This window comes from Dreissena polymorpha, chromosome 3, assembly GCF_020536995.1.
Source record: "Dreissena polymorpha isolate Duluth1 chromosome 3, UMN_Dpol_1.0, whole genome shotgun sequence".
Taxonomy (NCBI): domain Eukaryota; kingdom Metazoa; phylum Mollusca; class Bivalvia; order Myida; family Dreissenidae; genus Dreissena; species Dreissena polymorpha.
In genome coordinates, this window is record NC_068357.1 from 9515150 (window position 1) to 9525981 (window position 10832).

Consider the following 10832-nt stretch of genomic DNA (forward strand, 5'->3'; position numbering starts at 1 on the left):
CTGTACATACATTCTCGAAATCGAACATTATCATAAGATAATATTTATAACACACTTTTTATTAATATTAGTCCTCATTTAAAGTTTAATCCATTTAGTAGTTTACACAAATAATTATTTAGATAGTGTTTTTAACTCTATCTGATAGTTAGTAATTGCATAATTGTCTTTGTACACATAAACGTGGTGAATTTAACACAAATCTGAAATGTGTTAAAATAGATGACTTTGCTTGTATATTTTTAACGTAAGTAAATATTTTTCCGTCTAGTGTCTTTGCTTAAATCATATGCCAAAGTGTAATTGTGCCTTGTGTTCAGACAAAACAGATCAACTAGGGGTCACCAGATAATACGAAACTAGGCTACCGGTATGCTATTAGAGTTAACTTCATTACAGAATATAGGTCTGATAATTGATGAAACGGTTCATTGCAATATCATTATACATACGTATATGCCATTGCTTTCTTTTAAGTCAGTTGCGATGCTCGCACCGTAACTTGTATTATTTAAAAATATAAACGAAATACGTTTTTTAATAATGCTTTGTTTCACTATATGTATATTGTATATTTTTTATTTGCAGTATACTGCGAATAAAACATCATCACTTTCATATAAATGAGATATATTCATTGTCTTAAAATAACGTTAAATTCAAATTTGACTTATATAATAACCGTGGTTGTAAATACGTTGAGTCACATATGATGATGATGATGATGATGATGATGATGATGATGATGATGATGATGATGATGATGATGATGATGATGATGATGATGGATGATATTATTGGATTTTGTTTTAAGTTACGGACACACTTGAGTTTATTGGCCAGCAAAGTGCGTCTTACGTCTGTATCCAGTTTGAACAAAACTTAAAACTTGAGCCGCGTCGCGCAAAAATGAGTATTATGTCATATGCATTCGCGGAGTCTGGTCAGGGGCTTCCCTGTTCGCTGTAAAATCACACAAGATTTCGTGGTCTCTTTAGTGGTCAAGGCAGCTCGTGACCAGAATGCGTGCTTTTTTTCTATGGCATATCACATTTTCAAACAAACGCAGCTTATTTTTGAAATTATCAGTCACGACTTCTCGCATGATTAAGTAGGGAAATAACGGTATATCCAGTCTTGTTTCAGTGCAAGTTTGGCGAAAGAAGGACGCTGCTGCTATTCGAAGTTGAACTAATAAGCTTTTTATTTGTTTTATTAAAATCAAAAAACATTTCTTAGCAGACATAGAAATAAAAAAACATATTCGGTGCTGTTTTCTGGAATTGTGTTTGCTTTTTTCACCACTGCCTTTGTCTGTCTGTCTGTCTGGATTGGTCTGTCTGCCTGCATTTGTCTGTCTGCATGTCTGCCTGCCTGCATGCCTGCCTGTCTGTCTGTCTGTCTGTCTGTCTGTCTGTCTGTCTGTCTGTCTGTCTGTCTGTCTGTCTGCCTGCCTGCCTGCCTGCCTGCCTGCCTGCCTGCCTGCCTGTCTGTCTGTCTGTCTGTCTGTCTGTCTGTCTGTCTGTCTGTCTGTCTGTCTGTCTGTCTGTCTGTCTGTCTGTCTGTCTGTCTGTCTGTCTGTCTGTCTGTCTGTCTGTCTGTCTGTCTGTCTGTCTGTCTGTCTGTCTGTCTGTCTGTCTGTCTGTCTGTCTGTCTGTCTGTCTGTCTGTCTGTCTGTCTGTCTGTCTGTCTGTCTGTCTGTCTGTCTGTCGGTCGGTCGGTCTTTGAAAATTAAATGTAATGAACATATGTTATATAATATGAAATAATATTAAAGTCAAGCCAACATAAGCAGCATTTCAGAAAAGTTGTATTGCACGTGGAACAATTTGTACTGCTATAATTGTGCAACAGCTTCATACAGAATAATGAATATTGTTCAAAACCACAGTCTTTACATTTTTCTTCGATTTCGAGTCAAGAATTTTAATGCATTATATAGTGTATGTGTGCTTCTTCTGTGCCTAGTTACGTGCACGAACTGGCTAACTTAAAAAACCAGGCATAGAAAAAAATACGAAATGCATTGATAAATGATAACGAGATATAGAAAGTCACGAATTGTTAGACATGTATAGTCTATGAACGTTTAAACCAGTTAAATTCAGGTTCATTTCACTCTTCTTCTGAATAAAGCGGTACCGTTGCCATCCTTGGCCATGGTTGCTCCAACGTAAGTGAAGCTGGTCACCTCTTCAAGCTTCTCGCCGTTCACAGTAATGTCTACATTGGCGTTGTTTGTGCTGTTCGCAATTATCTTCGACGTCTCCGTGTTAAACTCCGTCCCGTTTGTTTTTGTTCTTCCAGAAAGTATTTTGATGATGAATTAGATTTATCTGCAGATGGCACACATATGGAGCTGGCGATGCGGATGCATTGGAGCGTCTTCTGCAGAATCGTTAAATAGAAAAGAATAAACAAGACGGGAATCGCAGACATCCATGAAGGACGCCCACTTATGTCCTAGGAAATCACATATCTGTCCATTTCAAAGTAAACCGCTGCCGGCGTTTCCGTTGAGTTTTTGGATTACATTCACCAGCTATAAGAAATTTGTAAAAATTTTAGAACATGCCATAGGACATTGTGCCAAACCTGCTCAAAAGCTTTTTGTATATTTGATGACATTGTGAAAGAGGTCAGATTGGTGTTGCAGTTGTAATTAATAATGACTCTGCAGTTGGTTAAAGATCTGTCCCAATGTAATCCACCTACTAGTAGCCGTAAACCCATCCTGCTTTGCCACCAGCAGTTTCTCGGCCATACGTTTCATTCTGTAGAGGATAATGCATAGCATGCCATTGCTGGGATTGCTGATGTTATTTCGGGCTAGGCTTGAATGCGCCCTTTTTCTTTTGGGGGATGACCAGAGACTGGGTCAAGTCATTAGGCCACATATTCTTCTCTTAGATTTGTCACAAAGTCCAGTCAATGCTGCATCCTTGCTTACTTAGATGCGAAGGGGCGTTTTCCATTCACATATTTCCCTTCCTTCTTACTGTACACTGCCTCTTGCACGTGTGCCTTTAATATCCACTGACTTTCATCATCGGCGTATTGTCTCGGATGGTTCTTAGGAAGTTCTTGTCGGAGCTGGAAGTTTAAGAGATCATTGAACTATGAAGGTTATCTGTTAAGGACTCCTGTATGTGTCGTCTCTTTATCACTTGTTTTACATTGCTTCTTAATCCACTCCTCATTGTCTTCTTTCGTATTATTCCTAACCTCCCTATTGTCTACTGTATCTGGTACTTTGTCATAGAATCTTGGCGTGTGCACCTCTCATGCATGAACTCTCTTATTTGGTCACAAAAGTCCATTATTTCGTTCGTCACCCATGGCTCCTCTCTCCCGTAAGAACTTATTCGGTCGATGAAATCAAGACTTCCTTGATGTTGTTGGTGATGGTGTCAGTGTCAAGGATGCTAAGGGTTGCAGACTTGCAAACTATCTAATATGCTTGAAATGTCTTTGCTTACTCTTTATATTTCAGCTTTAAACTTATGAGCGCCTAATAATTCTCCCTGAATATGTCTGCACAGGGAAATTTTCTTGTGTTCGCTTTGTTAATCCTGGACTTGAATCGGTAGTACTTTGGTGCAAGTAGGATATGGATTTGAATTTAAATGCAAAGCAGTTCGCTGTTCTGGAGGGTTTAAATGGATGAAAAATGTTTGCCAGGTTTATGATGAACCCAAGAAGTCGCAACCCTCTAACATTGGTCTCTCCTAAATGGAAATTACCAACTGACTCTGGAAATTCTTTTTGGTCGTCTGCTTCAACCTTGACGCTTTAGTCGCCTTGGAGAAACAGGATGTATTTAGTTTGGACTTTGACCGAGATGCGCTCAAGCTCTTCATATAATTGTCAAATCCCTCGTCTTTGTATTGTTATATTTGTGGAAGACATGGGTGATGGTGTTATTGTGATGTGTCGCTGATATGCGGATGATTCTACTGGATACGGAGGTGGAACTGGTTACGTTGTTGCCTACCTCCTTCCTTACGTTAAAAAACAATCGCGTGGTGATGGTTATGTTTTGAATATTCTTCGCTGAGCCATGTATGTGTCTTTATAACAATCATATAGCGATTTAGTACAATTACAAAGTTTAAATAAAATATAAAAGCTTTTATGTTTTAATCTGTAATAAAAGGGGTCATGCAATTAAAAATGTACACAGTTTACAAGATTACGCAATTGTACTCAATTATACACGTTCTTCTGTTATTTGTCTTCTTTGAATATTGGTCTCAAACCAGTATCTGTGTAAAACGAAACGAAAAACTTAAACCGAAAATCTGTAGGCTGCTACACTTATGAAACCGCATCCGCCTAAGTGTAAATCTACTTGCACATTCACTACACCGCTGACCCATTAAAATGAAAGAAGTTAAGTTTAAATAATGCTGACACCATAACGAGTAGGGAAAAGTTGCGTCCCTTGACAAGATTCATTTCGAATGGTGCTTTTTCGGCGTAAGCTGTATTAAGCCAGCTTTTAACCCTGACTTGACCTTTGTAAGTGTCCAATAATATTCAAATAAAATTTCCCGCGGCTAGGTACGAATGAATACACTTCATTTATTCCATTGGCTAATTTGAGTATAACACCAGAACATTGGAAGTATATCCGCGTCTTTGTAACACTGTTTTACTGCATGAAACAATTTTATCTCTAATGAAAAGGCTCAATAGATAGAACAGTTTTACAATCAATTTTCGACATAAATACAGTTTGTGCGTTCACCTTTTATTTTCAGAGAATTACCAGCGCAAAAGCGTTTATACTAAAGGCTATATTCTCATATTTAGTACTTACTTGCATTGCATTTCAACCCGCGAGGTTTCGGGTCAATTCGCGGCCAGTGTGTGAAAGTCAGAGTTTATATACAGTTCATCACCGGAGTTCGCAGAAGGGGTTGCGATCTTTTCATTGGAATCTATGCTATTTTTGTCTGATGGAGTAAATAGTTCGTTTAGTCGCTTTGTCGATATATCAATATTTTAGGCACAGCTGTTGCCTTGGTCGTATACAGTTGGCGTAAACAAGCCGTCGTTTCAGCAGTAGAATTGTTACCTAACTTTAATGCATTGCATTCCAATCCGCAAGGTATCAAGGTCATTTTGCGGTCAGTTGCAGAAATCTTTATATAAACGCCGTCTCGTAAACTTTGTGCACTTGAAGTCTGTTTTGATCAGAAAGATACTAAATAAAGATTCGGCGATATTATTGTGGTATGTCAATCATCGATTTTTAATATGTTTTCAACATTTGCATGATAAGGACCAATTTTAATAAAATTAATTAGAAATATTTATCCATTTAGACCAGTTTATTAAGCATGAGCACAATAATTCACTATACTATAATTATGCAATTAAATAAGATTCGAGTATTGCCGGCTGACCTATATGCACTCGTTTATTTTCATGTTTCTTGTTTTTTTCTATTTTGTAAATATAGATATCTGAGTAATAATATCACATAAAGCAAAATAAGCCACGAAATCTGGCGCAACACCCCGTAATTGATTTGCTTGTGATGTAGCTAAGAACTGCGCAGAAAAAAAGGCATCCGCTACTTTTTATCTCATAAAGATATCATTTTGATCGTTCATAAACATCGACCACAATCAACGCCGTATATCTTTTTTAAAGATATTTCTTGTTGATACTATGATCAATCAAATCAAACATAAAATATCTTTAAATGAAAGCGTGAAAGCCTTTAATTTGTTTCGACCCACTTATAGGTGTTTACTGATTAGTTTTATCTAAAAAATGCGATTTGTTGCATTTACCAAAAGCAAACAACTAACCGGTGTATTGAAATGGCTACACGTTATTAGAAATTATGTTTCTTTAAATAATAAATGTTTAACTACATAAAATAGCTTACGCTTATATTGTGGCCAGATATGGACCTTCGTGGGCCTTCTTCTTTGTGTTAATTACTTATTAATTATCATTTGTATCATCAAAAGTTTGAAATATTGTCAAGCTGGATGCTAACAAGCGTGCAGATCCAAACTTAATTAAAAAGCATCAGTGTATCCACATTATTAAATATCATCCACAGATTTGTGTGTGTGTGTGTGTGTGTGTGTGTGTGTGTGTGTGTGTGTGTGTGTGTGTGTGTGTGTGTGTGTGTGTGTGTGTGTGTGTGTGTGTGTGTGTGTGTGTGTGTGTGTGTGTGTGTGTGTGTGTGTGTGTGTGTGTGTGTGTGTGTGTGTGTGTGTGTGTGTGTGTGTGTGTGTGTGTGTGTGTGTGTGTGTGTGTGTGTGTGTGTGTGTGTGTGTGTGTGTGTGTGTGTGTGTGTGTGTGTGTGTGTGTGTGTGTGTGTGTGTGTGTGTGTGTGTGTGTGTGTGTGTGTGTGTGTGTGTGTGTGTGTGTTTAAGAACAATATTCAAAACATTGTTATACATTAAAACCTTTTATTTACAAAGATTGAGTTTATTACGAAACATAGAAGTTGTAATACATTCAATATAAGTAAAACAAACATTATGATAAAATCAAATAATACAATAATAATACAAGTTTGTAAATAAAATACATGTTTACATTCAATACTTGTGATAATCTTTACATTTGTAGTTGTGATTCTTACTTATATTAAAGTTTGCGTATGTCCATTATAATCAAGTGGTGGACGGCAAACAAGCGATATTTGAATAGATCATAAGTATGCAAAGAAGTTCAGCAGAAAACCCGACATTAAAAAATGGTTGATACTAAATGATTTAATAATCAGAAAAATGACACATAAACATGCTTAGATACGAAGCTAACTCAATATCGTGATGAAGATACTGCACCTTTGTCTTAGGTCGATTGCCTTTATCAACGTTAATGCATACACACTGACTTTATTAAATGTTGAAACAAAAACAATTGACAGACTACAGATAAACTGTTATGTTTTAAATTAAATTATGAATGGGATGTATTAAAACACATATGCTTAAGTAATATATCACATACAACTATTAGGGTATATTGTCTTATTTTTTCACATCATTAAATATAGCAAATAACGAAACTCAAAAAACTATGCCATCAGTGAAATGTTTTTTCAACTTCTTTAACACATGGGACACTCACTACAAACTTTAAATGATCAAAACTGTGATCACCGCTTATCAGGTCGATCAATAAAAAGAAAAAGAGGTTCTAACAGATTTAAGCTTAGCTGAAATTTAAATTTACCCCATAATTATTCAGAAAACAAACGAGCGTCTAAAACGATCTCAATCACATGTGCTCCTGCAGACAGAAATAAAATATGAAAACCAAAATGTGACGCGCACATTGAAGAGTTTTTTTATTATAATTGAAATAAATATGATCCATGGATGAAAGATACACTACAAAGCTAGCAATATATATATATATATATATATATATATATATATATATATATATATATATATATATATATATATAGTATATATATATATATATATATATATATATATATATATATACATAAAATAATCAAATAAACTTGGTGTGATGAAGATTGTAAATATTTGTCATCCGCATGACAAAGAATAGCTCGACGCTTACCAACTCTGAAGACTGAGTATTACAAGTTATGATAAGTGTTCGTTCTACCGCATCAAAATAACACCAATCAACGTCTTGTAATATTTGAAAAGGTTAACATTAAATGCATTGCATAATATTGAACATTAGACTTTCCTTCGCCGATCTTATAAATCCTCCTTATTGTTAGCATTTGTATGTGCGTGTCATACAAAATTGTTGTTTCATTAGGCTACGAATAAACGATCCAAGATATAATATTCAATAATCCTTAAGTCTTACATCATACAACAGGCGAATATTCTTGCATATCGTGGAGTTCACATGCGTAATCAATCTGAGGTATACTAATAATGAACTTCCAGAAACATTATAAGGACATATAATTTCTTTTTAATATCCTTAACTGTATTTATGTAAGGCGAATGACAATTGACGACATTAATTGTTAAACTCATTATTTAGGCCAAATTTTTTTTATTATCTGTTTTACGGGAATTTTTTCAAAAACATTGAGTCGGGGGGGGGGGGGGATAAATAAAAATAAAAGCGTGAAATACGAGCAGTCTACCAAAAAAAAAAACTAAAAATAAAACTGATTAAACCGATTTTTTATTTTATTTTTTAAAATGTAAAATATCAGCCAATTTAACCTTATGTATACTTGCATTAACCTTAAGGTGTTTTATATATCTCATTGCACTGCTGGTGAAGCTTTTTATAATATTAGTCAACATACTTTTATAATATTAATATAATATTAATAGGCAAAAGCACCTTTTCATATATATTGCTTTAATAGAGGCTAAACACTCCAGGTGTGTAGAGTAGTATAGTGATCGTTAAACTGTTGTTGAGTGTTTATCATATGTATGTTTATAACAAATATAGCATGCTTTTGACTTAAATTAAAAAGACTTGAAAACTGTTTACATTGTTTAATAGCTTTAACAACTAACTTTCTAACTTTCATCCATGGGTGAAATATGCACATTAAAAACTACTTTTTATATAACAGACTCATCGGTTTGGATACTATATGCCTATTCTTGTGACTTTGACGGACATATTAACATCAGGACCCAATGTCATTTTCTTCAGAAGCTGTGTTGCATACTTTTTCCTAAATAAAGTATATATATGGGTGGGTGGGGAATGGGATTATTGATGCAAGGGTAGCAAGACACTTCGACCCCTTGACACTTCGACCCTTACCCATGTTTGATGACACTTCCGACCTCTTGACACTTGGACCCCTATTTTCCGTATTATTGTTGATCTTGAAGACACTTAGACCCCGTAATCACTGAATTAGCAATTAATGTTGTACTTTTGGGTTGTGACTATTCTATTTGAAATTCAGGAATACATATACTTAGAAACTACATAAGGTGACGTATGGGTTGACGACAATCGACACATAATATTTGCCCCAAACAAATAACTTCAACTCCTACAGAATGCCAGGAAGTGGTACCTTTACAGGACATTCAGGGTTGTCAAAAAGCAGTTCAAGCAAATTTGGTCAATTCATGCGTTCATACAGGAGGGCGAGTCAATGAAACAGGTTACGCTAAAGTACGGTCTGATGTCAGGACGTAGGAAACAGGACTACATAGCCATTTAACAGAGGGTACTCGATATTCCCCCATGAAGTTCCTGTCGTTGATTGCTTCTGTATGGACTACGAGATAGGTTTGATGGCAGGCACTTCGACAGGTATTCCCCGGAACCGTTCTGAAAGGTTGTGCCATTGGTCCCAATATGTGATAAAAATATGAAGGACTTTGGTCTCATCAGGACGTAACAGGGAACGTTCAACTATGCACCAGCTGATCAGTAATCTGTTTTCTTTACCATTCTTTCCCGGCAGGGATATTGGGAGAGCTTTTCAACGCATAAAAGATCGAGCGGACACTAGTTCAGAGAATGTACGTGATTTCTTTGAAATGTGGAATACACATGGGTGGACACCACACTTTTTTCAACAGAGGAGTGGTCTGTGTACAGGCAGCCTGTGCGCACCAATAACGATACGGAGGGCTGGCACAGGAAACTGAACCAGAAGGCTGGGAAAAGATCCCTTCAGTTCTACGTCTTGGTACATTTTCTGCTTAAAGAGGCCAAAACGGTCAACATCCATCACTAGCTGGTATCGCAGCAGTACTTAATCAGAAACAGAAGGGCTGTGTACGTATCAATTGACCAGAGAGTTGGGTAGATGTGGGACCAGTAAGACAACCACGACATTGTTTGCGAAGAGTTCTTGACAAGAATCTGTGATATTTATCGACGTATTTAGAGGACATTAAAAAATTGCCAGACTGAGGGTTTCAAACAAGGGCTGTTTGTGATTGTGTTGTATTCAAACAAGCAAAATATCACTCATGACTAAGAAAAATAATTATATTTCTTTGTTTCTTAAGGTAATATTTAATCCTATATTGAAATTAAAAATATCATAAAATGTTCGTAAAAATGAACTTATAAGCAATGTAATTAAGTGCGTTTTTATCATATTCCACACACAATATTATTATGTTTTCTTTTTCCTTAATAAATTGATATCACAATACCATTTGTTTTTATTAATTGATCATTTAACATATACGATTCTAAGTGTGTTTGTAGTAAATACCGGTTATTATTTTGTTATAGGTGATTTAAAAAAAAATGTCCGAAGTATTTCATGAAACCCTGTTGAAAGCCCTACTACATATTCCCTCTCCTTGGCAATTCTTTCATCAAGTATGACGCACATTACAAAAATCAATTCCAATAAGAATAATTATGTTAAATATATTTAAAAAACAGGGGTCAAAGTGTCTCAAAAATCAAAAACAGGGATCCGAGTGTCTCAGAAAATAGGGGTGTAAGTGTCCTAAAGGGGTCAAAGTGTCATCTTTAAAAACACAAACAAAGGGATCGAAGTGTCAAGGGGTTGAAGTGTCTGACATTTGATGCAAGTAGCTTTGGTTCAGTCCTCGTGTTCATCATAAAGTTACGTTAAGTATTAATTCTAGGGCTTATTGGGATGTCGATTTTTATCAATAAAAAGATTTTAATAAATAGGCATATTTATTAAACCTACCCAAAACTTCTTATAACATCGAATGTTATCGATGGTGCCACCTCTGCATCATCTGCAAATACGCTAATAATTTTTATGTTCGTTTCACATAATTCATGAATGATATTGTGTTTTCAAGATTTACTTTTCTAATTGAAATACTTAGTTCTCCATTTTTAATTAGTTTGATTTTGAAATATTCCCCATTCCT